The 27,960-nt window shown below is 41.4% G+C and overlaps 1 long non-coding RNA gene across 1 annotated transcript; it reads left to right on the forward strand.

Moving 5' to 3' along the window:
- The first annotated feature begins 3,413 nt into the window (after nt 1-3,413).
- On the forward strand, nt 3,414-27,883 carry LOC126064495 (uncharacterized). Its single transcript, XR_007514554.1, has 3 exons — nt 3,414-3,822; nt 14,333-14,429; nt 22,303-27,883. It is a non-coding gene; the product is annotated as an uncharacterized LOC126064495 (long non-coding RNA).
- The last annotated feature ends 77 nt before the right edge of the window (nt 27,884-27,960 follow it).

The following is a 27,960-nucleotide window of genomic DNA, read 5'->3' on the forward strand; positions in this document are numbered from 1 at the left end:
CCATTGCCTTCTTGCCTGCATGGTTTCTGCTGAGTAGTCCGAGCTTACTCTTATTGGCTCTCCTTTGTAGGTGACTTTTCGTTTATCCCTAGCTGCTCTTATAATTCTCTCTTTATCTTTGGTTTTGGTAAGTTTGATTATAATATGTCTTGGTGACTTTCTTTTAACATCTACCTTATGTGGAGTTTGATGAACATCTTGGATAGATATCTTCTCAACTTTCATGAATCAGGGAAGTTTTCTGCCAACAAATCTTCAACAATTTTCTCTGTATTTTCTGTTATCCCTCCCTGTTCTGGTACTCCAATCATTCGTCGGTTATTTCTCTTGATAGAGTCCCACATGATTCTTAAGATTTGTTCATTTTTTTAAATTCTTTTATCTGATTTTTCTTCAAATATATTAGTGCCAAGTGATTTATCTTCGAGTTCAGAAATTCTAGCTTCTACTTGCTCAATTCTGCTCCTCTTTCTATTGCGTTACTTAATTCTGTAATTTTATTGTTAATCTTCTGAATTTCTGATTGCTGTCTGTCTATGGATTTTTCCAGCTTATTAAACTTTTCATTATGTTCCTGAACAATCTTTCTAATTTCTTCAGTTGCTTTATCTGTGTGTTCCTTGGCTTGTTCTGCGTATTGCCTCATTTCCTTCCTGATGTCTTGAAGGATCTGTATATTAAACTGTTGTATTCTGCATCTGGTAATTCCAGGAATGCACTTTCATCTAGAAGATCCCTGGATTCTTTGTTTTGAGAGCCTTTTGAGGTGATCATGGTCTGTTTCTGTATGTGGCTTGATACTGACTGTTGTCTTCGAGCCATTTATTAGTTATTGTATTAGTTTATGCTTGCTTACTGTGTCGGAATTGACTCAACGGCACTGGGTACTGTGTCGTAGCTGCTTGCTTTGTTTTGTTTTGGTATACCCCTATGGGCTGCTGGAGTGAGCTAGCTTGATTATTTTCACCTTTGGAGCTCTGGTGTCCTGTCCCCAGCTGGCTAGAGCTGTTATCAGGTATATCAGTCTAGGAGTCCATTCGGTTTTCTTGTATGAATTCAGCTCAGGTTTCCAGGTAGCTGATCATCAAGTCTGTGGTACAGGCTCTGTCGTACAGTCTTAGAGGGGCAGGGGTGATTGGCATATAAACTGGTATCTGATTGCAGCAGGGGGTCACGCTCTGAACAAGGCAGGGGTCTGAGAGCTGACCCCCAAGTGTCTCTGAGGAAAACGCATCTCTGTTCCCTAGAACATGCTGGTGGGTGGGTTCTGCAGAGGGACCATGGGGACCTAAAGTCTTTTTTTGTAAGGACTGGGAGGTACCAGTTATCTTTGGACCCCTGTTGCGGGTGACTGGGTACCTGAGTGGAGCTATGAGTCCTTAGGTCCCTGATGTGGGTAGGTGAGGACCTTGTTTAATGGGCAAAACAACGTCAAATGTCAAACATCCACCTCTCCACCACACAGCTGAAATGGTTGGAGTTTGGCAACAAGGGCCTATTCTCCTGAAATAGCCCCATACAGGTCCATGCAGAAGGGAAAGTTGCTCAAGGTCCACGGACGGTTTATGCCTAGACAGGAGCTGCTTCTGCCCTGAGCTCCCCTGGTTAGTGGAGCTAGCAAATTATCTTTTTCCCTCACCTGTAAATTTTTTCCTTCCCCAAGGCCAGGAGGATGGCTCTAGGTGCTCACCAGGGTCTATCTCAGGCCCAGGGATTCAGCCGCTGAAGCCGGCTTCGGGGTGGGGGGGCGGTGAGGTAAAATATACACAAGTACTTAGGTTTTGTCGAGAGCGCCGCTCTCCTCAGGTTTTGGAGGTGTGAGTAGGCTGTTTGGCTGGCTGGTTCTCCCTGAGGCAACTGTAGACGAACGCTAGGACTAGCCCCCCCCCCACCCCGCCGCTGCTGCTGCTGCTGCCCTCACCACCACCTCAGCTCCGGGAATGGTGCCTGAGGGCTCCCCGTGATTCATGTCCGGTAACTCCTCTCCACTTGTGAACGTCCTGCCCCTCAGTTTGTTGTCTAAGCTTGCCTTTGATGCTCAGGGCTCCCAGCTTGTCACAGATATACTCATTTCACTTGTTTTTTCAGGTCTTTGTCGTAAAGAGGGCTAGTCGGAAATGTCTGTCTATTCTGCCATCTTGGCTCTGCCTCAAATCTGTTCTTGAGGTGGTCTCTAAATTCAGATGGGGTATACTCAAGGTTGTACTTTCCCTCTGGTGGACTTGTTCTAATTTTCTCCAGTTTCAACTTGAACTTGCATATTAGCAATTGATGGTCTGATGTGCAGTCGGCCCCTGGCTTTGTTCTGACTGATGATATCAAGCTTTTCCATTGTCTGTTTTTTCTCTTTCAGCTCACTAATGCCCAGGATATCTATCTTTACGTGTTCCATCTCCTTTGTGGTGACTTCCAATTTTCCTAGATTTGTACTTTATACATTCCAGGTTCCAACTATTAATGGACGTTTCCAGCTGTTTCTTCTCCTTTTGAGTCATGCCACATCAGCAAATGAAGGTCCCCAAAGTTTGACTCCATCCATGCCATTAAGGTTGACTCTTTGAGGAGGCCGCTCTTCCCCAGTCGCATTTTGAGTGCCTTAAAATCTGAGAAGCTCATCTTCTGGCACTATATTAGACAATGTTCCCCTGCTATTCATGAGGTTTCTACTGGCTAATTCTTTTCAGAAGTAGACTACCTGGTCCTTCTTCCTAGTTTGTCTTAGTCTGGAAGCTCAGCTGAGACCTATCTGCCATGGGTTGCCCTGCTGGTATTTAAATTCTGGTGGCATAGCTTCCAGGATCACAGCAAAATAGAAGCACCCACAGCACGACAAACTGGCAGATGCATGGCAATTCTAGGCATTAGTAAGCTGAAATGGACTGGTATTGGCCATTTTGAATCAGAGAATCAAATGGTTTACTATGCCGGGAATGACAACTTGAAGAGGCATGGCATTGCATTCATCATCAAAAAGAACATTTCAAGAGCTATCGTGAAGTACAACGCTGTCAGTGATAGGATAATATCCATACGACTTCAAGGAAGACCAGTTAATAGGACTATCCAAATTTATGCACCAACCACTAAGGTCAAAGATGAAGAAATTGAAGATTTTTACCAACTTCTACAGTCTGAAATTGACCAAACATGCAATCAAGATAAAGCACAGGTGTTTAGGTTTACTAAACACCTGCTATAAGTGCCTTCCCTCGACCCCGCCCCTTCCAGGTTTATTGTCTCCGCCTCCCTGGGGAGGGGGCATATCTAGCACCGCGGCCACCCCGCCCCCTCACGCTCACTGTCTCCGCCTCTCTGAGGGGGCGTGTCCAGCACCGCAGACGCCCCCGCCCTTTCTGTGTATTCGTTGGTCGAGCACGATGTCCGTTACTTCAGAGTCCCGCCCAAGCCACGCCCCCACGCTGGCCTCCGCAGCCTGGCCATTGTCACGCCGCCGGTGAAGGCGGGCTCCTCTGTCGAGACTCAGGGCGAGCCCGAGGGAGCGCGAGCTGTGCGGCGCGAGCCGGCGGGGGCGCGCGCAAGCCGCGGTCCCGAGGAGCCGGCGCCAGACGCCCGGGCCCGTCGCCGGCGCACCCGGCGCCCCGCCCATCGGCACGCAGGCTCCGTGCGAGCTCACGCACGCGCGCTCCCGCCAGCTCCCCGGTCCGGCGCCGCGGGGACGGGCGGGCGGAGTTCGGGCGTCTGAGGTAGGAGGGGAGGAGCCTGAGCTGCAGCCGCCGTCGCCGAGGGGACAGGAGCATGTCTGCAACTCGAGCCAAGAAAGTGAAGATGGCCACCAAGTCATGCCCCGAGTGCGACCAACAGGTGGGCCGGGCGGGCGGGCGGGCGGCCGTTGCCTGGCGGCCGTTGGCTCCAGAAAGGCCACCGCGCCGGGTCCCGGCGGGCCTCGCTGACCAGCGCGGGAGCCCGGAGCCGGCCGGGGTCCCCCTGGCGGCCCGCGGGCGAGTCCGTGCTTCCTGTGAGCCGCCGCGGGAGGGCCGTGGGCGCATCGTGAGGGGCCGGGGCGCCGCGTCCGGACCCGCCCGAGCCCCTCGGCGGCCCGAGGGACGACCCAGCCGTGCGGCCCCTGTGCTGCGGCCCGAGTGCCCGTGGTGCTGCGCTCGGAGGCCAGAGCCGGGCCCCCGAAGCCCCTTCCTGCCACCGGGCTGGCTTTGTTCCTTCAGACGCGGGCGGTGGACCCCCAGACGGTGGTCTCCCAGCTCCCTACCGCGACCTGAACATTAGCTAAAATGTGACAAAAGGATTTGCAGTGTAATAACTTCCTTCTCTTAGATTTAATTAGTGGTTTTGATATTCTTTAATATTTTATAACCCAAATAGTCATTAACCTCTTAAAAATTTTTCATAGAGCACTAAAGAAGCTTAAGTCCTCTCATTGAAGCCGTGTGTTTTTCTAGTCTTCCCTCTTAAAAATTGGCGTGGAGTCTAGTTTTTTTTAACTAAAGTTGCTGTTCCTGCAGGTGGGTATGAGTTGGAACTGACTGGAGGGCACCTAACAACGAATTTAATGTAGTTTTTGGAATTTTAATGTCTTCTTTCTACAGCAAATTTATTAGGTAATGCAGTGGCCTTGGTGCTTGACCATACTGGTAGTCTAGCGTTCAGCTAGACATTCAAATCCTCAAGGGCCCTGTCTTAGGCAGGGTTCTCTAGAGAAACAAAACTAGTGAAGCATGTGTGTGTATATGTATATATAGAAAAAGAAAGCAAGAGAGAGAGAGGGTTTTATTTCGAGGAAATGGCCGATGCAGTTGTGAAGATTGGCAAGTCCAACGTCTGTGGGTCAGGTGTCCGCTGAAGGCTTCTCCTGACTCATGTGGTTTCAGGGGCTGACAGTCCCAGAATCAGCAAGTCAGAGGCAGACTGCTGGCTCTCAGGACTATAGAAGCTGGCGAATCCCAAAGTCAGCAGGTCAGACAGCAGGCTGCTGACTCACAGGGATGTGGAGCTGGCAAATCCCAAAGTCGGGTGGTGCAGATAACAAGCTGCTGGCTCACGTCCCAAGAACCGGAGGTTAGATGATGATGAGCCAGAAACAGGGTCCAGAGCAAGCAAACGAGCTTTGCTAGAAAGTCCATATGTATATCGGGTGCAGGCTACACCCCTGATAATTGCAAAATACTGAGAATCATGGCCTAGCCAAGCTGATGCATGAAATTAACCATCACAGGCCTTTATATGTCATTTTGGCGGCAGTTTATCCAGCTTTGCAGAAGGATACCTGACAGGGGACACTATATGTAAAGTGTACAGCATCAGAATTGTGGTTAATGAGTAGTCTCACAGCATTTCAGGGGCTGGCTTTGGATCTCCAAATGGCAGCTCACATGTAAACAAAGGAGACCACACTGGTGCCTGCAAGAGCAGCTGTGGCTTAGAAATTTCACGTTCCTTAGTCTAAATGTCTTTCAAGGCCTCGCAGGGAATGGCATGGTTATACTGTTCTTAGAGAAGTCCAAAGTTATGGGGAAATGGTAACCAATAGAGAGCTGGGGCGGTGATTTTAATATCAGCTAAAATAGATTTTAAGATATTTTATGAGAGACAAAGCACAGAATGATGAAGGAACGAATTCATTAATTAGATAAACCAGCAGCTCAAAATATAAAAGCAAATACTGTTAGAATGGAAGGAAGAAATAGACAGCTCTACAATAATAATTGTAGACTTTAATACACCACTCTTAATATTGGAGAGAACATCTAAAGAGAAGTTCTATAAGGAAATAAGAGGGCCTGAATGACATTATAATCTAACTAGACCTAACAGATATAGAGCACTCCACCCAACAACACCACAACATACATTCATCTCCGGTGCACACGGATCGTTCTCTAGAATAGACCACTTGTTAGGTCAAAAATCCAATCTCAATGAATTTAGAAAGATTAAAATCATACAAAGCATCTTCTCTGGCTATAATAGAATCAAACTAGAAATCAATAGCTGAAAGAAAACTGTAAAATATACAAATATATGGAAGTTAAACAACACAGTATTAAACAACCAATAGGTCAAGGATGAAATAGAAAGAGAAATCAGAAAATACTTGGAGTCAAATGAAAATGAAAGCTCAACATATCAAAACTTACAGGATGCACGGAAAACAGGGCTCAGAGGAAATGTAGCTGTAAACAGCTACATTAAAAAAGAAGATCTAAAACCAATAAACTATTTCTATAACTTGAGAAACTATAAAAAAGAAGGGCAAATCAAGCCCAACCTATAAGAAGGAGGGAAATAACAAAGATCAGAGCAGAGATAAATGAAATAGAGAATAGAAAAAACAATAAAATCAATGAAACCACATGTTGACTTTTTGAAAACAGTAGTAAAATTTAAAAATCTCTAGCTAGACTAACAAAATGCAAATATCTAAAATCAGAAATGAAAGTGAAGACATTACAACTGACCAGATTTAAAAAATAATGATAATACAAGAATACTAGGAACAATTTTATGCCAACAAATTAGGTAACTTAGAGGAAATGGTCATATTCCTAGAAACACATAAATTTCCTACACTGACTCAAGAAGAAATACGGTATCTCAACAAACCCGTAACAAGTGAAGGGACTGAATCAGTTAAAAAAAAAAAAAAAGAGAAGAAAAGCCCTGGACTTCACTATGAAATTCTATCAAACATATATAGAAGTGACTTGAATTCTTCTTAAACTTTCCCAAAAAACAGAAGAGGGAACACTTCCTAACTCATTCTGTGAGACTAGCATTACCCTGATAGCAAAGCCAGCAAAGACGCCACAAGAAAACTACAGGTAATATCCTTTATGAATATAGATACAAAGATCCTCAACAAAATTGTAGCGAACCGAATCCAAAAGGATTATATATGATGATGAAGTGACCTTTCTCCTGGGAATGCAAGGGTGGTTCAACATTAGAAAATTGGTTGCTAAGAGAATCGACTTGACGGCAACTTTTTGCTTTTTTTTTGTTTTTTTTTTTACATCACATTAATAGAGCAAAGAAAAAGATCTAAACGATCATTTCAGTTGATGCAGAAAAGGCATTTTACAAAATCTAGCATCCTTTAATGATAAAAATACTCAAGTTAGAATAAAGGGTATTTATGAAAAACCTACAGCTAAAGTTATACTCAGTGGAGAACGACCTAGAAATTTCCCCTTAGGATCAGGAACAAGACAAGGATGTCTGCTCTCACCATTGCTATTCAGTATTGTACTGGAAGACCAAGCCAGAGCAATTAGGCAAAATAAAAAACAAATATAAAAGATATCAAAATTGGGAAGGAAGAAATAAATCTATCCCTTTCACACATGACTTGCTCCTATATATAAATGACCCTAAAGAACCCAAAAGAAAGTTGTTAGAGCTAATAAATGAATTCAGCAAAGTGGCAAAGTACAAGGTGAACACACAAAAATCAGCTGGCTTTCTATACAGGATGTTAAAAAATGATTCCATGTTAAGAGTAAAATATCTAGAAATAAATTTAACCAAGGAGGTGAAAGACTTGTACATTGAAAGCTATAAAACATTACTGAAAGAAGTTAAAGAAGAACTGAATAAATGGAACATTTTGTGTTCATGGATTGGAAGACTTAAGATGTCAGTACTGCAGTAATCTATAGATTCAGGGCAATACCTATCAAAATTCCAACAACCTTCTTTGCAGAAATGGAAAAGCCAATCCACAAGTTTATATGGAACTGCATGGGATCCAAAATAGCCAAAATAATCACGGAAAAGAACACGGGAGGACTCACACTTCCTGATCTTAAAACATTTGAAAGCTATAGTAATCAAAACGTCATGTACTTGTATAGTGATAGACGTATAGCCCAATGGAATAGAATTGAGAGTCCAGAAATAAACCCATACATCTATGACTAGTTGATTTCTAACAAGATGCTAAGCCCATCCAGTGGGGAAAGAATTGTCTTTTTAATAAATGGTGCTGGAACAATTGGATTTCCAGAAGGAAAAAATGAACCTTGACGCATACCTCCCACCAAATAGGAAAAGTAACTCAAAATGGATCAAGGGCCTAAATGGAAGAACTAAAACATAAAACTTTTTTTTTAATTGAATTTTTTTTATATTACATATATATGACATAGTTTTAGATCTCATATTTAGGTTTGTGACACATTTTGAAGTAATTTTTATATACACTGTGAGGTATGGATCCAGCTGAAAGCCATAAAACTCTTAGAAGAAAACATAGGGTTAATGCTTCAGGAATTAGTTTTTAACAATGGTTTCTTGGATATGACCAAAACTACAGGGACAAAAGGTAAAATAGATAAATTGGACTTCATCAAAATTATAAACTCTTATTCATCAAAAGTCGTTACAGAGTGAAGAGACAACCTATGGAATTGGAGAAAATTTTGGGGAACCAAATATCTGATAAGGGTTTTAATATACAGAATATATAAAGAACTCTTAAAACTTAACAACAAAAAGACAATTAAAAAAAATGGGAAAAAGAATAGACATTTCACCAAAGAAGAAATACAAATGACCAACACACCCATGAAAAGATGCCGAATGTAATTAGTCAGTCATTAACCCCCCCCCCAGAAAATCATACCTGTTGCCATCAAGTTGATTTTGACTCATTGTGGCCCTATAGGACAGAGTAGAACTACCCCACAGTGTTTCCAAGGTTAACCACTGTGCCACCAGGGCTCCTTCATTAGTCATTAGGGAGATGCAAATCAAACAGCAATGAGATGTTACTTCACACCTACTGATACGGCTATAATGTAATAAAATGGAAAGTAACAGATGTTGATGAGGATGTGGAGAAATTGCAATCTTCATCCCTTGCTGGTGGGATTGTAAAGTGGTACAGCCACTGAAGGAAACAGTTTGGCAGTTGTTCAAAAAGTTAAGCCTAGAATTACCATACGATCCAGCAATTCCAATCCTAGGTATATTCTTAATATAATTGAAAGCAAGAATGCAAACAGATAGATGTACACCAGTGCTCATTGCAGCACTATTCACAATAGAGAACAGGTAGAAACAGCCTAAATGTCCATCAACAGATGAACGGATAAACAAATATAGTACATATACAATGGAATATTAGCCATAAAGGGAAATGAAGTCTTGATACATGCTTCACCATGAATGAACCTTGAAAACATTCTGCTGAGTGAAATAAGTCAGTCACAAAAGGACAAATGTTGTACAATCCTACTTATATGAAACACCTAGAATAGGCAAGTGATTGAGACCAAAGTTTCTTAGTGCTTACCAGGGTGGGCAGGCAGGAGAGAGAAAGGAGTACTCATTGTTTAGGGGCCACTGAACTTCTGTTAAAGGTGATGGAAAAATTTTGAAATGGAGAATGGTGATGCTTGAACAACATGTCAACTGAATTAATATCACTGAATTCTAAATGTGAAAAAAATTGTTGAAATGTTTCATTGCATATATATTTACCACAATTAAAAAAAAAAAGGATCAACAATCCTATAGCTTAGAGACACCGGAACCTCCAGTGGCTCTTACAACACTAAGGCAATGTTGAAATATATAACATAAAGTGAAAAACAAGGTACAGAAAAGTTGCTTAATAAGTACCATTTGTATTCAAAAGGAAGAATAAAAAGAACATAATTAAAAAAAAAAAAGCACCAGTTGTTAAACCTTCATGGCCTTGATATTGGGGCTCCCATTATATATATATCTGACGATCACACTAAATTTAAACAATATACAACTCTTATGAGAGTTTCCAAATATAGAGGACAAAAAAGTATACCTCACCCTAAACATTGGAAATATCGCCTTGCCTAAATTTCCCATAGTCATAGTCAAGGGACTTAGTACTCTAAGTCCCTTGTGAGGTGCCATGGTGCTGGAGGTGGTCACCCCTCTTCTGGACTTCTTGGCTACCTGGAGAGCCCCTTGGAATCAACTTAGTGAGTAGCCAAGGGAATTTGTACAGTTTATGGATATCATCATACACGATGGATCCCATGGGAAAGTTGCTGCTGTCCATTCCTTAATCTGGACACTCTTAATTCAAGGACAGGACCAAAGGGTCAGGACACTTGGCCAAACTTCAGGCAGTTATCTTAGCAGTGGATGTCCTGGCGTCTGGCCATTTCATCTGGCCAGTGGCAGCAAGAACACTTTTTTTCCCAAGATTGCCCCCTGAGGTGCAATGAGTTAATATGGCCTCTCTAGCCATGGTCTTTGTGACTCGCACACAATGATTTAGTGGAGCTATACAGATAAGGTACATGGAACCTGTGATGGTTGGGGTTATGTGTCAGCTTGGCTAAGCCACGATTCCCAGTATTGTGTGGTTGTATTCCATTTTATGTGTTACAGATGCAGACCTCTACATGTTGATGAGGCAGGATTGATATAAGGTGTCACTTGGGTCACAGCCTCGCAGGAGGGCATGCCTTAAGCCCCACCCTTACTAAAGTTACACCCTTCCCTGTGGCCTGCATATAAGAAAGATATACATGTGTGTCCTGGCGAGGCTTCTCCTCTCTGCATTGGGATCCTGCTTCCAGGTTCATGATCAATTGACCTCCCCAGAGCCTGCTGTCTGACCTTCCGATTCTGGGATTCACCTGCCTGCACAGCCTCTTGGGCCAGCAGCCCATCGTGTGACCTGATTGGCCAGCTTCCACAGCCTTGTGAGCCAGCAGCCTGTGGTCCGAACTGCTGGTTTGAGTTCTCAGCTTCTGCAGCCGCATGGGTCAGGAGAGGCCTTCACCTGACCCGCGAATTGGGAACTTGACAGCCTCCACAGCCGCGTGAGCCATTTCCCTTATACGTTGCAGCAAATTAGGGAACCCAAAGACAGGAGGGAGAGTACTGAGGGGAGAGGGAGTAGTTGATGTTAGAAACGATGGAGTGGTACTGCAGCTTGGAAAAGCTGGACATTTGGGACATCTTTAACCTACGCCCCATAGGAACCAGCTTTGTGTTGATCTTCACAAAAGAAATTATTCATTTACCCCCTTTTGGAGTAAACAGCTTTGGAAGTCTCTTACCTCACAGATATCCAAAATATAAATCAAGGCCACACAATGTCTCTGCACATACTAAGGCCAAATATGAGGCCTCACCAAAACACTTTATTCCCGTTGGTGTTCCAGATATTACTGATAGTGACCAAGGCACTCATTTCACTTTTCAAAATGCACAGTGCTGAGTGCTTGAACAAGGCATTCAGTGGAACTTTCACCTCCCTTAGTGGCCACAGGCTTCTTAGAACACCATAATGGTTTTGCTTAAACAAGTTCAAGTTCATTTAAATGAAACATGGCGTTTTTCAGTCATCACACACCAGGGGTAAATTATAAAGAGGCTGACTCTTGATGTTTGGTTGCTGACAGCTTTGAGGCCCCACTCTTGCTTTCCCCGTCTCCCCCACATAAGAAAGCTTGAGTGTTCTCTTCTGTAGCTCCAGCAGGAAGTTCAAACGACACAACTTCAGCTGTGCACTCGCAGGAGCCCTCACCCCACCCCACCCCACTGTGAAAACTCAGCCCAGTTTCCTTTCCTTATTCTCTTAAGCAATTTTTGGACCTGCTTGGGAGCCTGCCTTGCTCTCTTCATAAAGCCTCATTATGAAAGTCTTTCAGACCTCCTTGGTGCATGTGTGGCATCATCCATCTCAATACCTGAACCAAATTTTGTGTGTGGGGTTCATCCCTTCTCTATGGGGTGATCACAACGGTAGAGAAAGAATATTCTTTTCAACAAATAGTGCTGGAACAAGTGGATAGCCACATGTTACACACAAACACACACATTGATTCTTACCTATACCATATGCAGATATTTCAAGGTGGATCATAGATCTAAATTAAGACTTTTAAACTATAGAACGTCTGCAAGAAAATAGAGAAAAATCTTTGTGACCTTGAGTTAAGCAAATATGTTAGTTAAGAAAAAAAAAAATTTTTTTTTCAAAAAACACAGTCCAAACAAGCAAAAAAATTGTTAAATTGGGCTTCATCAAAATTGAAACTTCTGCTCTTTGAAAGTCACTGTTAAAAGAATAAAAAGAAGCCACAGACTGTGAGAAAACCTTTGCAAAGCATATATCTGATAAGAAACTTGTATCCAGAATATATAAAACCAAAAAAAAAAAAAGAAAAACCAAACTGTCTAGTTGGTTTCGACTCATAGCAACCCTATAGGACAGAGTAGAACTGTAGAACTGCCCCATATAGTTTCCAAGGAACAGCTGGTGCATTCGAACTGCCGACCTTTTGGTTAGCAGCTGAGCTCCTAACCACTGCACCACCAGGGCTCCAGACTATATAAAGGACCTTCAAACCTCAATTAAAAAACCAATAAAAGAAATGGACAAAGATTTGAATACTCAGATATATGGATGACAAATAAGCACAAGAAATGATGCTCAGCATCATCAGTCATCTGGGAAATGCAAATGAAAACTGTAACGAGAGCCTATTATCTGTTATGGATCAGATTCTGTCATCCCCACCTCCCCACAAAAAAAAGTGCTATAAGTCCTCCTATTTGGGGGTAGGGTTTTGTTATGTTAATGAGGCATATCAGTGTAGAGTGTGTTTTAAGCCAATCACCTTTGAGATATAAAAAGAGCAGATTAGGCACAGAGAAGCAATCAGAAACTGAGGAAAAGATACATGCCACGTGAAGATCACCAAGGAAATGAGGAACAGAAGCTGAAAAGGGACGAGGACCTTCCAGAGCTGAGAGAGAAAGAAGGCCTTTTCTTAGAGCTGGCACCCTGAATTTGGACTCGTAGCCTCCTAAATTGTGAGAAATAAACTTCTGTTTATTAAAGCCACCCCCTTGGCGGCTTATGTAATTCCTGGGATAGCAGCACTAAGAAACTAAGACACCACCTATTCGAGTGGCTAAAATTAAAAAGGCTGAACACTCCAAGTATTGGTGAAGATGTAGAGACACTGAAACTCTTACTGCTGGTAAAAAGGAGTGTAAAATGGTGCAGCCACTTTGGAAAACAATTGGCCTATGATCCAGCCATTCCACTCCTAGGTATTTATCCAGGAGAAAAGAAAGCATATGTCTCCCCAAGAGGTGGCACAAGAATATTCGTAGCAGCTTTATTCGTGATAGCCCCAAATGGAAAACAATCCAAATGTCCATCAGCAAGTTAATGAATATCCAAACGGCTATGTCCTTACAATGAAACATTGCTCAGCAATAAAAAGGACTGAACTTGTTACATGCAACAACATGGACAGGTCTCAAAATAATTATGCAGAGTGAAAGAAGCCAAATTAAAAAGTATGTACTTACAATTTCTTTATATAAAACTCTAGGAAATCCAAACTACAGTGACCATAAAGCAGATCAGGAGTTGCCTGGGGACTGGGAGTTAGGGAGGGACAGGAGGGAGAGATTACAAAGGACATGAGGAAACGTTGGGGGATGATGGATATGTTCACTATCTTGATTGTGGTGATGGTTTCACGTGTGTGTACACGTGCCAAGACGTCAAATTGTACATTATAAATGTGCAGTTCATTGTGTATTCGTTATACTTTAGTAAAGTTCTTAAATAATAAAATGATTCACTTTTTTAATATGTAAAGATCATGGACATCTTTCGGCAGAAAAGAACCTTAGATATTTTACAGTTAAGGAAAAGAAACTTATAGGACTTACGGGATTTATGAAAGGCCTTTCCTGGAGCAGAGGATAGGAGGAACCGTCTGGACACCTTTTTTCACGTGCTTCCGTTTTCTTGCCCCTCGAAGTGGCTATCGTAAACGCTCCTTTTTCTGCCAGTGGGACTGGCCGTCCTCCCCTCTCATGCTTGAACTCTTGGAGTCATTCTCAGTTCTTGCTGCTTTATAACCAGTAACTGATTTGTTGATCCCCGCCCCCCCCCCACATCTTTTTCCCTATCCCCTTTGAAATGTCAACTTTTTTTTTTTAATCGCTTTTTCACCAGCATCTCATTCTGGGATTAATGTAATAATTTTCTAATCAGTCCCTTTGATCTAGTCTAATCCATGTTGTAATCTAGTCTAGGACTGACATTTAGGAAATACTTATTTTCTTCACATTCTTCAGGTTCTTTCCCTGGCCACTGACATTAGCATGTACAAACCTTTTACTATGCGCGTGACGCTGCTAAGCACTAGGAGAATGGGAAGGCTTATTGGGTATAATTCCTATCTCAAATAATGTTTTATAAAGAGATGGATTTAAATATAAATGTGATTCAGCTTCAAGTAACTTATTGCTCAGTTGGAGAGACCACATAAACACTTGAGAAATTTAATAGTAATAAATCAGTAATATAATTTTTCCTATTTTTCCCCAGGTTCCTGTTGCATGTAAATCTTGTCCTTGTGGTTACGTATTTATTACCAGAAAACGTCTAAAAGTAAAACATTCAGAGAAATCATCCCCCTTTACAGGTAATTGTTAAGAGTTTACCACTTTTCCACCTTTTAAAGTTTCTAGTGTATACATCTACTCCTCACCTATCGACTATCTCTTTATCCACGTTTCACGTTTACGACAATAGTAAAAATTCTACTATCTGACTATTTCATGCATTAACGACATACGTCTGGCAGTGATGAATGCTGAGGCCTGAGGAGAGTGGCACTGGTTCTGATGGCTAAGGCTGTGGTTCAACTTGGCTGGGCCATGATTCTCAGTGGTTTGGCAATGATGTAATTTGGCAATTGTGTAATGAAGTCATCCACTGTTTTGTGATCTGACGTGGTCATCCTCCATTTTTGTGTAATGATGATTTTCACATAATGACCTGGTCTTTGGAACCTAACCATGTCAATAAGTGAGGAGTAGATGTATATTTGAAATTCATTTTTGTGAGTTAAATTTTTTTTTTGCTGGTGAGGTTAAAATATTATACTCTGGAAGTTCATCTTGGGTTTTACTAGATACAGTAAGTTCATTTATGTTGTTTATTTGTTCTTTATCCAATTTAAAAGTTAACTTTTACAATATTGATAAATCTTGTAACAAATTTTAATGAGAAATTTTTACTTGAAAATATTAAACGTGAAGGAAAAAGACCCTTGGTTTTAGTATTAATATTTTTTAAAGTACTGGTTACTTTTTTCAATTCACTGATTTAGACTGTCTGAAAATTGCTGGTTTTAATTTTGTTTGAGCTTGTAGCATTCTCTTAAATGTAGACAAATCGAGATGTATTCAGTAAATGTGTTCAGAGAAGACACATTTTTGTTACTCTTATTTTTTCCTATGATAAAATCAGACATTCGGTTCATTTAATGAACCCAAATGGGAATTACTACATTTATTGAGGGCCTGAAATATGCCAGATACTGTAGTTCTGGGTCATAGAGCAGTAAATCTACTATTAGCACAGGTTCACTAATGTCACGGAGCTTACATTCTAGTAAAGAGAAATATACAATGAACATAGGAAAAATATCAGCTAATAATAAGTGCTGAATAGAGATTAAAATAGGGTATTGTGTTAGAGGATGACTGGAAGGCTACTGTTGATTGAGTGCTCAGGGATTGCCTCTCTGAGGAGGTAATATTTTAGCTAAGACCTGAATAGGGCGAAGGGGCTAAACATGCGAAACCAGGGGAAAGCAAATTCTAGACAGAGAGAAGAACAAATGTAAAAGTGCCAAGACTGGATTTATTCCAGGACTGCAAAGTTGGTTCAATGTTAGGAAATCGATTAATATCACAAGGACCCTAGAGGACAGAGTAGAACTGCTCCACAGGGTTTCCAAGGAGCGACTGGTGGACTTAAACTGTTGACCTTTTGGTTAGCAGCTATAGCTCTTAACCACTGTGCCACCAGGGCTTCAATATCATATACCATATTAATAAAGAGCAATCATAGGATTATCTTCATAGATGCTCAGAACCCTTTGAAAAAATTTAGTACCCATTCATGATTTTAAAAAATAGCTCAAGAAAATAGGAATTGAGGGATACTTTCCTACTGTGTTAAAGTATATATACCTTAGTGTTAAAACTAGTGTCTTATTTAATGGGAAAACCCTGGGGCATTTCCATTCAGATCAAGAACAAAGTAAAGTTGTCCCAAGGAACCAGTGATAAAACTGAACAGTAAAAGAATTCAGTAAAGTAGCAGGATAGAAAATTAATGTATAGAAAATTAGTAGTTTTTTTCTATGTGCAACCAATAAACAGAGGACATAATGTTAGAGAAAACCCCATTTACAATATATTGCAGCATAGAAGATTAAATATTCAGGAATAAATTAAATAAGAAATGTGCAAGAAAAATTTAAAACAATCCTGAAACACACCAAAGCAGATTTACACAAATGAAGAAACATCCCCGTTCTTGAATAGGATGACTCAACATTATAAAGATATCAGTCCTCATTAAGATAATTAACTTATAAATTTAGTGCACTCTTAATAAAAATACCAACAACCTATTTTACAGAGTTAGACAAGCTGATAACAGAAGTTCATATGGAAAAACAAACATGCAAGAGTAGCCCAGAAAATGGTCATTTGGCTTTCAACAAGGGTACCAAGGCAATTAAGTAGAGAAAGAATAGTGTTTTCAACAAATTGTGCCAGGACAACTGGATATCCACATACAAAAAAGTGAAGTTGGGCCTCTGCTTCACACCATAGACAAAAATGAAGTCAACTTTTAGAAGTAAACGTAACAGTAAATCTTTGTGACCTTTAGTTAGGCAGTGGTTTTTTAAATATGACACCAGAAGGCCAAATCACAAAAGAAAAAGTAGATAAATTGGACTACATCAAAATTTAAAACTTTTGTGTCGTAGATGATATCAAGAAAGTGAAAAGATAATCCACAGAATGGGAAAAAAAAAATGGCAAATCCCATGTTTTATATGGCACTTGCATTCAGAATATTTAAAGAACAACTCAGTAATAAAAAGACAAATAACCCAATTAAAAAAAAAAAAAGGCAAAGGATTTGAATATGTAGTTCTTCAAATAATATAAACAAATGGCCAATAAGTACATGAAAGATGCTCAACATCATTAGTCATTAAACCAAAAAAAACCAAACTCATTGCTGTCGAGTTGATTCCAAATCATAGCTACCCTCCAGGACAGAGTACAACTGCCCCATAAGGTTTCCAGGAAGTGCCTGGTGGATTCGAACTGCTGTCCCTTTGGTTAGCAGATGTAGCTCTTAATCACTGCACCACCAGGGTTTCCCATTAGTCATTTGGGAAATACAAATCAAAGCCACAATGAAATGCCACTTCATACCCATGAGGATGGCGATAATAAAAAAGACAGTAACAAGTGTTGGTGGAGAGATTGGAACCCTTCTGTACAGCTGGCAGAAATGTGAAATGGAGCAGCCACTTTGGAAAACAGATGTGATTGACTTATTTCACTCAGCGTAATGCCCTCCAGATTCACCCATGTTGTGAGATATTTCACAGATTCATCATTGTTCTCTTATCATTGCATAGTATTCCATTGTGTGTATGTACCATAATTTGTTTTATCCATTCATCTGTTGATAGGCGCTTAGGTTTTTCCATCTTTTTGCTATTGTGAATGATGCTGCAATGAACATAGGTGTGCATATGTCTATTCGTGTGATGGTTTTTATTTCTCTAGGATATATTCCTAGGAGCGGGATTGCTCGATTATATGATATTTTTAGTTTTTTGAGGAGGCGCCATATTGTTCTCATAGCGGTTGTGCCATTTTGCATTCCCATTAGCAGTGCATACAAATTCTAATCTTTCTGCAACCTCTAGTATTATTTTCTGCTTTTTTTTTTTTATTAGTGTCAGTATTGTTGGAGTGGGATGGTATCTCATTTTAGTTTTGATTTGCATTTCTCTAATGGCACCTCAACATAAAAAAACCAAAATCCTCACAACTCTACCGATGCGCAACATCATGATAAACAGAGAAAAGATTGAAGTTGTCAAGGATTTCATTTTACCTGGATCCACAATCAACAGCCATTGAAGCAGCAGTCAAGAAATCAAAAGATGCATTGCATTGGGTAAATCTGCTGCAAAGGACCTCTTTGAAGTGTTGAAGAGCAAAGATGTCACCTTAAAGACTAAGGTGCGCCTGACCCAAGCCATGGTATTTTCAATCACATCATATGCATGTGAAAGCTGGACAGTGAATAAGGAAGACCGAAGAAGAGTTGACGCCTTTGAATTGTGGTGTTGGCAAAGAATACTGAATATACCATGGACTGCCAAAAGAACGAACAAATCTGTCTTGGAAGAAGTACAACCAGAATGCTCCTTAGAAGCAAGGATGGCGAGACTGCGTCTTACATACTTTGGACATGTTTTCAAGAGGGATCAGTCCCTGGAGAAGGACATCATGCTTGGCAGAGTACAGGGTCAGCAGAAAAGAGGAAGACCCTCAATGAGGTGGATTGACACAGAGGCTGAAACAATGAGCTCAAGCATCACTACGATTGTAAGGACAGACCAGGACCAGGCAGTGTTTCGTTGTGTTGTGAATAGGGTCGGTACGAGCCGGAACCGACTCCACGGCACCTAACAACAACAATGGCTAATGATTGCGGGCATTTCCTCATGTGTCTTTTAACCCCCTGAATGTCTTTGGTGAAATGTCTGTTCGTATCCTTGGCCATTTTTTTAATTGGATTTTTTGTCTTTTTGTTGTTAGGTGTTGAAGTATTCTGTAGATTATAGAGATTAGGCCTTTGTCAGATATGACATAGCCAAAATTTTTTTCCCAGTCTATAGGTTTTCTTTTTACTTTTTTGGTGAAGTCTTTTGATGCACATAAGTATTTAATTTTTAGGAGCTCCCAGTAATCTAGTTCATCTTTTGGTGGAATTTGAGATATCAGTATATGTGTGGGTTAGTATGCATGCATATATTTCCAACCTCTGTCCACTGAGAGAGCAGTGACACCCCAGTAATAATGAACAAACCTCGCACCGGGCTTTTGGTGTCTAAACAGCATTCTCCAATAAAAAGAGAAGTGATTGATTTTAGGACTGGGACAGGGAGAATAGCAGGGGAGCCTGAAACATCTTGAGGTGCCAGAATATAAGGAAAAAAAAAAAAAAAAAGCCAGCCTGAAGGAGCTCCCAGCGGCTAAAGCTGAGACAATTTGAGTAACAAAATAATGACATTATTTGATTATAATGCATAGAATAAAATAAATATCCATGAATCCATACTGATATGAATAAACAGAAGAGAAGAAACAGCTTTTCCTTACAGTAGAATTCCGATTAATAAATGTAAAAGGAACGGGAAAAATAGAAAATTTCCATTAGCCAAACACTACAAAACAGTCAAGGTCATGAAAAACAAGGAAAGACTGAGGAACTGTCACAGACTGGAGGAGACTACGAAGACATGATAAATAACTAAATGCAGTGTAGGATTTATTTTTTTTACAGTGGCCTGTTCTTTCCTAATGGATTTTATTTCTAAGTTTTTCTCTTTGAACATTTTAGACATACTTAGTTAAAAATGTCTGTTTCAGATTGTTCCATTATTTGTAGTTCTGGGATATGAATTCTTTTGTTCACATGTCCCTTCACGACCAAGGCTTTTGGTCCGCTTTCTTACTTTTTTTGCATTTGAGAAATTCTCTTTCTTGCTGTTTGGACTCAGCTATGTATGAAAACAAGTTTTGGTTTGGTTTTTGGTGGTATCTTAACTGGCATGTTTATTTGTTTGGGGTGGAAGGGGTGATTTCTTGCCTGAGTTAAATCTACTGTATTGACTAGAATCACCTCCCTTCCATTTTCACTACATTGAGGAACAGCAGGGTAATTGCTTTCAGTATATTAGGGATTAGAATAAAGCTACTAGCTTACCTAATATTATCTTTGCAGTATGTGTGCAGTGCAACTGGTTTTTCTTTACTTATGGCCTTTCTGGCTCTGGGTTTCTTGTTCTGCCAAGATGAGTTACTGGCATGATTTTCCAAAGGGATTGGACAGTTTACTATGGAAATAAGGTATGTAAAACCATTGCATGGATGAGACAGTTTACCATGCAAATAAGGTGACTGTGGCCTACCAAGGGGATTGGTCAGTTTGTGGTTTTGCTGGCTCGTAAAGAGCCAATCCCACCGAGGTTGAGGGGGGCTTTACTACCATCAAGAAGAAGAATTGGGAGCAGAGCATGTCCTTTGGACCCGGGATCCCTGTGCTGAGAACCTCCTAGACCCAGGAGACAGAGCTGAAACACTGGAGACGTAAGATGGTGCAAGACAGCATGAGTGGTGAAAACCAGGAGACCATCACAAGACAGCTGCAGTGGGCTAGAACCCATAGTGCCAGGTGGCTGCAGTGGCCTCGCGGACCCATGGAGAAAGAAAGCTGAGCGCCTTAGGGCAGGAGGCTTGGTGATGGAATGGGGCACCCCTGGGCATTTGACAGTGGAGCCAAAAGAACCGGGAGTGGGGTTGGAAGGCTGAAGCCCAAACAGAGCAGGGGCCAGCGGCAGAGGCCTGACCAGGGCCAGGAGGCCAAGGCCCAGATAGAGCAGGGACCAGTGGCAGAGGCCCAAGCAGGGCTGGGAGGCTGAGGCTCAGACAGAGCAGGGGCCAGTGGCAGAGGCCCAAGCACGGCCTGGAGGCTGAGGCTCAGCCTGGGCATGGTCTGGCGGCAAAGACCAGAACAAGGCCAGGCCTGTGGGCACAGCAGAAAAGGAGCTGAGAACTGTCTTGGCTGGAAGCTGTCCTGATAAATGAACTGTGTATCCTGTCTCCTGAGTTGTTCCTGTTATTTCCAAGTTGATCCCGATCCCAAGTTGTAGCCTGTTAACTTCCCTAAGAAACTCATAACTGTGAGTGTGGTCTGTGAGTTCTGTGTGGCCATTGCAACAAATTACCAAACGCAGCAGAGAAGCGGAGAGTGCTGTGGGGAGGATGACTGGTGTCAGAATTGTTAAAAATTTGGAGAGTGGAGGCATCTCTGACCTCCACCTCACAGGAATGATCTTTGGGCTGTTGATCTTGATTCTTCTCTTCCTTCCCCCTGAAGGTAGAAGGCTTCTGACGCAACCACGTTACAATGAGTTTATGTGTTTTGGTACCAGTATATGATGGTGAGGTCAGATTTTTTTTTTTTTTCTGCTAACCTGTCTGCATATTTGGAATGGTCCAATCTGGAATTCAAGTGAGGGCAAAAAGGAGTGGAGGCCTTTTCCATTCCCACTTCACCATCTTGGAAGCAGAGGGGAGGAAAAAGGCAGAAAAGTTGCTATGGAGGAATATGTGCTTATAAAAACCAAAAACCAAATCCTTTGCTGTCAAGTTGACTCTGACTCATAGTGACCCTGTAGGACTGAGTAGAACTGCCCCATAGAGTTTCCAAGGAGCACCTGGTGGATTCAAACGGCTGACCTTTTAGCAGCCATAGCTCTTAACCACTACACCAAGAGGGTTTCCGTGTCCTTACAGGGGGCCAGAATTAAAGCCACTGAAAAAGAAACATCCCCTCCTACTTCAAGATTCCTCTCAACATCAGGCATTGTGCAGACTTGAATTCTGCAGAATTTCTGTCGTGCTTTTTTTTAAAACCTTTTGGTGGGACACGTATGTCATTGTTGTAGTTTTTAAAAACACACAGGGTAGTGGACTCCAGTGCCATTTCGAATACTTGACTGCCAGGGGAAAAAGGAGAACTTAGGCAAACAGTTCTCTCATAGCCCTAAAATATATATATTATTTTTATTCATACATACCAAAATTAAGCCTGAAGCCCAGAGGAGTCGAACTGAGGACTAGGTGAAAGAAGGTAAATTTCTACAGTAAATAAGAATTTAGGAAACTGAAAGAGGTCATGAAGTAGAAGCCATTCAGATGGTATGAGTTGGGGAGGAGGAAGATCTAAAAATGCCTCTGACAAAACATGAGAAACGGGCATTTTGAACCCACTGTGGGGGAAATTTTTATAAGTACTAAATTGATCTGAGATCTTAATTTGATAGTACTGAAAAATCGTTCAGTGGACATTGATCTCCTGGTTTAAAAACATACCTCAGGTTTTAGCTTGAAAGCATTTCTTCCATGGTAGATGCTTATAAAATTGCTGGAAATTTTATTCTTAATGGAAAACCAAAAGGCTTAAAAGTAACATCCACCTAATATGAACCGATGGCAGCAGATACAGTGGTAAAAACAGGTAACCTCCGAGTGAAATCGGTGATACTTGACCAATTAAAAATTGATTAGTAAAGTTGATATCAGGTCTGTTTTTGATTGTTGTTTCGTATTCATAATGGTATTATGCCCTTCAGTTTTCTTTGATGATTGCGCTTTTGTTGTTTATTTTCTCCACAGAAGTGAATACTGTATCGTTGAAAGATTTACGAATACTTTTTTTATATGAATTTAAACTGGGACATAGTGCAGCTGAGGCAAGCAGAAACATCAATTCCGTCTTTGGAGGAGGCTCTGTAAGTGAAAGGACTGTCCGGTGGTGGTTTGAAAAATTTCGTTCTGGGGTTATGAGTCTGAAAAATGAACCTCGTGGGAGACCCAAATCTGTTTTAAATGAAGATCAGTTAAGAGCTATGGTGGAAGCTAACCCCAAATCAGCAATTCGAGGTCTTGCAGCAGACTTAGGAGTTTCTGCTACAACAATTTCTCGACACCTGGCTGCAATAGGGAAGGTGAAAAAATTGGACAGGTGGGTAGGTACTACATCAGTTGATGGTTAGAGAGATTTCTTAAGATTTGAAAGAGCGAAGATCTATTTTGGAGAGGATCATAATTGATGGCAAAAAGTGGATACTGTATCACAGTTGAAACGGATCAGGACAACAGGCGGAAGTTGGTAAAGTTCCCAAACATGTCAAAACCCTCATGGCAACCAAAAAAGATTGTGGTGACTGGTGATCTGAAAAAAGGCCATTTCAGTACTGCTTTTTAACACTGGTAAAACAATAATGGTAGTATTTTACTTTCAATATGTTAGAAATATATATCAAAATTTGATCTAAAAGCACTCTGCATTGGTTAGCAGATACGGACCCGTAATTATCATGATGACATTTGACCACAGAAATCACAAATCACCATAGCAAAGTTAACTGCATTGGACTAAGAAATTTTGCCACATCCGTCGTTCTCACTCGACCTTTTTTCAACAGATTATCACTTTTTTCATCATTTGGAGCTCTTTCTAAGAAACAGAACATTCCTCAATTGAGAAACAGTAATTGGAGGATTTGAACACATTCTGACAGTTTAAAAATGCTGAATTTTGTAAATATGGCATATATCATTTAATATCCCATCAGGGAAAGCGGTTACTGCCAGCGGTGCATATTTTGACTGAATAAATAATTTTTTTTCTTGAAAGGATTACATTATTTTGACTTAGAAAGAAGACAGTTTTATATGATTCAACATAATGCCTTCCCGGGCCCCAGCAGAGCATGAAGACTGAGAGGTACCCACGGTGCTGGAAGACTACAGGTGTTTCCAAGTTTTGGGACTTCTTCCTTGGAGGAAGGTGTCCCAACCCAGGGTGTGTGCTGTACATGTGCAAAGATGGTTAGGAGTCAGCCATGCAAAGATCTGGGCAAAGAGGGCTCCCAGGAGATAAGCCGCTTGTGCAAATGCTCTTGGATTCTCAGAAAATACTTTTTTGAATGAAGAGGAGATGCTTCTCTCTAACACCCAAGTCATGCACAGAATAGATCTGGCTTAGTGAAAGTTTTTGGATGATACTTATTTGTCACAAAGAACCAATGCCTTCTTTTATTCCAATTTTTGAAAAACATAAGTGGCCTATGAGAGACGAAAATTCATGGCTGTTTTATGATGTCGGTAGATTGGCAGTTACTCATTGTGACATCCAGGGACTAAGTTGGGGTAAGATACTGGGATGGTCCTCCTCCTGCCTCTCCCTCCTGACAACCTCATAAGTCTGTTCCATGAAAGAGAGAACAGTTAGGTAGCCTATTAAAAAAAATTGAGCAGCGTGTAGGATACTTTTAGTCCTAAGGTTCCTACCCCCTTAGTTGGATGCCCTCACTTGGAGTCACCTGCCCGTCTACTACTCCATTCTTGTCAGGGAACCTACCCAGTACTTTGGGAGACTCTTCTTACTCCCAGTAGAGTGAAGCTTCTGATGTGGCTCACACTGATAGGGTTGCAGGGAACCCCACGTATGGGAAGGACTTCATGTCGAAGGTTAAAGGAGGAGGTTGAACAGCCACAGAGGGCAGAGCAGTGGCTTGGCCAATGCGAAAGGAGGTAGTTTTATATAGTTGGTCTCTTTGGAGTGGAAGGTAGTCATTTAATGGCCACCTGTCCCCCAATTATCAGACCTCTCATCAGACTTCCAGAGTGGGATGCCAGGCTTGGGTCTAAGACAGTAAGTGGATATCCTTGCTCCAGCCCAAAGGAGTATTTGGGGAATGGGTAGAAACACCCAAATGGAAGCAATAAAATATGATATGAGTCAGGAAAAGGAGCAGATACAGGGTAATGAGTTAGCCTTGTGATCTTCCTTACCACCTCCAAGGAGTGCCGACCTGAGTCAGAAACAGGCCTGCGGCTCTGTGAGCACATGGATCCAGCTGTGCCTGAAACTGGTACGATCACTTCGTTTTTGCTATATGAGCCAGTAAATACCCTTTTTGCTTAAGTGAAAGCCATTATGAGTTTGGTTTCCCATTTCAGAAAAGCAAGATTCCTGACTGATACTCTCCTTGAGCCTCACTTTCCTGATCTGCAAACTGGGGCCCATGGTGCCACCTCGCAGGGTTTGGAGAGAAACAATGGCAATGTAAAGGCCAAGGCACAGAGCAGGCGCCCAGTAAGTGGTAGTTAATACTGTGAAAGGAAAAGGCAAAGGAGGCAAAGCAAAGTGTGGGAGGCCTCTGGAAGCCCCTCAGTGTCCAGGGCAGACTCGTGGGCGGGGTTCAGTGCTCAGTGAAGGTGGTGCCTGGCTTGGGCTGCAAAGGAGGGCTGGCCTGTTGAGTCACTCTGGCTTACCTGCATTGTGCGCTCCCTGACTGCTTCTTTATTGGCTTGGACTGTCTGGAGTTCCTGGCTGCAAAGGAAGGCTGGCCTCTTGAGTCTCTCTGGCTTACCTCCATTGAGTGCTCCCTTATTAGCCACACAGGAGGACAAGAAAAGTCCTTTCAGATGGAATATAAGCTGCCTGCCTTTCTCCTTCACAATTATTTGTATCATTCCTAAAAATCATAGTCTGTTTTTGGAAATATGAAAGGTAAATGTAAACAGAATAAACAGTATTTTCATCATTGTGAAATGAAACTTTCACATCTCTCCTTTGTTTGGAAAAATGGAAACTAAAGCTTTACATTTATACCTATTTAATTTAGGAGCTGCTTTTGGATTTGTAAGGAAAATGAGAATTTTTTTGCACAGAAGACCAGCCAAGCATCTCAATGTGCTCATTTTCCTCTTCCATAAAATATAAAATAAAATTAAAGCTTTCAAAGGCATCTTGGTAGAACTTTTGTGTTCTGAGATAAAGACACATCTTACTTCCCCTGGTGCCCCTTAGGTAGCTTGGGTCCTAATTACAGGAGAGAACAAAAAGTGGCTTTGGATAGCCATTTTGGTTCATCAATCACACAATAAATTTTTAATCACATAAAAAAAATTTTTTAATGATTTTTTTTGTGGGAAAATATACACCAGTTCAAAAATTTCTACATGTACAATTCAATGACGTTCAGTACATTCTTCAAGTTGTACAATCATTCTCACTATCCTTTTCCAAATTATTCCTCCTCCAAAACTCACTGCCCCCTAAGCATTTCACCTAACCTTTTAAATTGCTGTTGTCAATTTGGTCATATATAGATAATTCTTTAAAAGAGCACAATGCTCCAGGCAGACATTCTGTACTAAATAAAGTTCTGAACTATAGTTTGACTTGAAATAGACTTCAGAGGGGTAGTTTTGGTTTAAGGTTTAAGATGAGCTCAGGACAGTTTCAGGGGTTCACCTAGCCTCAATGGCTCCAGAAAATCTAGATTCCATGATAATCTCAAACTGTGTTCTGCATTTCCCCCTTTTGATTGGAATTCTGCTATAGAATCTTTGATAAACATGTTCAGAGTGGTAGCCAAGCACCATCCAATTCTGGTCTCAGCAAAGGAGGTAGTTGTTCATAGAGGCAATTAGACACATTCCATTTCCTCCTCCAATCATGCCACGTTGAAGATGCCCCTGCCTGGCCTAATTGTATATTGTGAGATTAGAACACTTAACAGCCACTTTAACAGTATGCATGAAAGATCTTGAGCAAATTTAGAAATATCGAAAGCCAGTGAAAAGTGGACTCCTCCAGCACTTGTCCTCAGCATGCTGTCCAAGACCTCCTGGGCCCGCCTGGCCTTGCAGGCTCTGCCCCTGCTCACTGTTGGTGCTGAAGGCATAAATCCTTCTTTCACTTGCTCTGACCTCAGGACGTTTGCCCATGCTCATCTCTGCCTGAAATACTACCTCTCTTCTTAACTCTATCCATCATGCAGATTTTCTCCAGGAAGTCTTCCCCAGTGCCTCCCCCACCAAAGGTCAGGTCTCCCTGCTGCGTGGCCTTGGAACCCGGGTATGATTCCTTTACAATTCTGATCACAGTAATCGTATATTTGTGTGATTATTTGTTCACAGTCTGTCTTTTGCTTTAGATTATGAAATTCACAACAGCAGGGGCTTTGTCTATTTTGTTCACTCGCTGGTATCCCCTTTAAGAGCACAAGAGCCAGCTATACCAGTCGCCATAAAATAGATTCTGACTTAGGGTGACCCCACGTGTGTCAGAGCATCACTGTGCTCCATAGAGCTTTCAATGGCTGACTTTTCAGAGGTGAATCACCGGGACTTTCTTCCAAGGCACCTCTGAGTGTACTCAAGCCTCTGACCTTTCAGTTAGCAGCCGAGCATGATAACCATTTGCACCACCTGGGACTTCCCAGTATACAGTACATACCCAAAACCCAGTGCCGTCGAGTCGATTCCGACTCACAGCGACCCTATAGGACAGAGTAGAACTGCCCCATAGAATTTCCAAGGAGCGCACTTAACCACTATGCCACCGGGGTTACATAGTTGGTAGATATTTGTTGAATGAATGTCTTAAGTGTAAAGGCAAATTTTATCCACTTAGAAGAAAACTCCTTTCTCTATAAGTAAGGAATATATTTGACAGCAAATAATTGAAAGCCTAATGAACCGTGGAACAGGGGCTTAAAAAGTAGGTTTTGTTTCCGATATGAAAATTTTCAAATGTACAAAATACTTAAGATTTTTTTCTAGTGAACACTCATACACCCACCACCTCAACTGCACCAGTGACATTTTACTCTGTACTTGCTTTATCGTTTGTCTAGCCCTCTGCTACATCCCTATCTATCCATAAAATCCGTATCTTTCAAAGCAAGTTGCAGGCATCAGCACATTTCACCTAAGTGCTTCAGCGTACGTATCATTACCTAAAGTTCAATATTTGCTTACGATTCTTGACGTAATATTTAAATTAACTAAAATGCCCAGATCTTAAATAAACCATTCAGTTTTGATAAATGCAAACATTTGCGTAACACAAACCTCCAGAAAGACACTTACCCACACCCAGAAGGCTCCTTCAGATGGCTCTCAGTTAATCTCCACCTCTACCTCTGGAGGCAGCCGTGCTCTGATTTTTTCCGCAGAAGAGTTTTGCCGCTTCTAGAAAAAAAGAGCTACATATGAATGGAATCACACAGAACATTCTCATCTGCATAAGGCTTCTTTCACTCAAGATCCATGTTGTTGTGTACATCAATAATTTGCTCCTTTTTAATGCTGATTAGTATTCCATGGTAAACAACCACGATTTGTTTATTTACCTGTTTGACATTTTTTCCCCAAGTTTGGGGCTATTACGAATAAAACTGCTATGAATATTCTTGCACAAGTCTTTTTGTGGACAAGCTTTCAGTTTCTCTCGGGTAAATAACGTAGCATTGG

The sequence above is a fragment of the Elephas maximus genome, chromosome 21, assembly GCF_024166365.1.
Source record: "Elephas maximus indicus isolate mEleMax1 chromosome 21, mEleMax1 primary haplotype, whole genome shotgun sequence".
In the NCBI taxonomy this organism is placed as follows: domain Eukaryota; kingdom Metazoa; phylum Chordata; class Mammalia; order Proboscidea; family Elephantidae; genus Elephas; species Elephas maximus.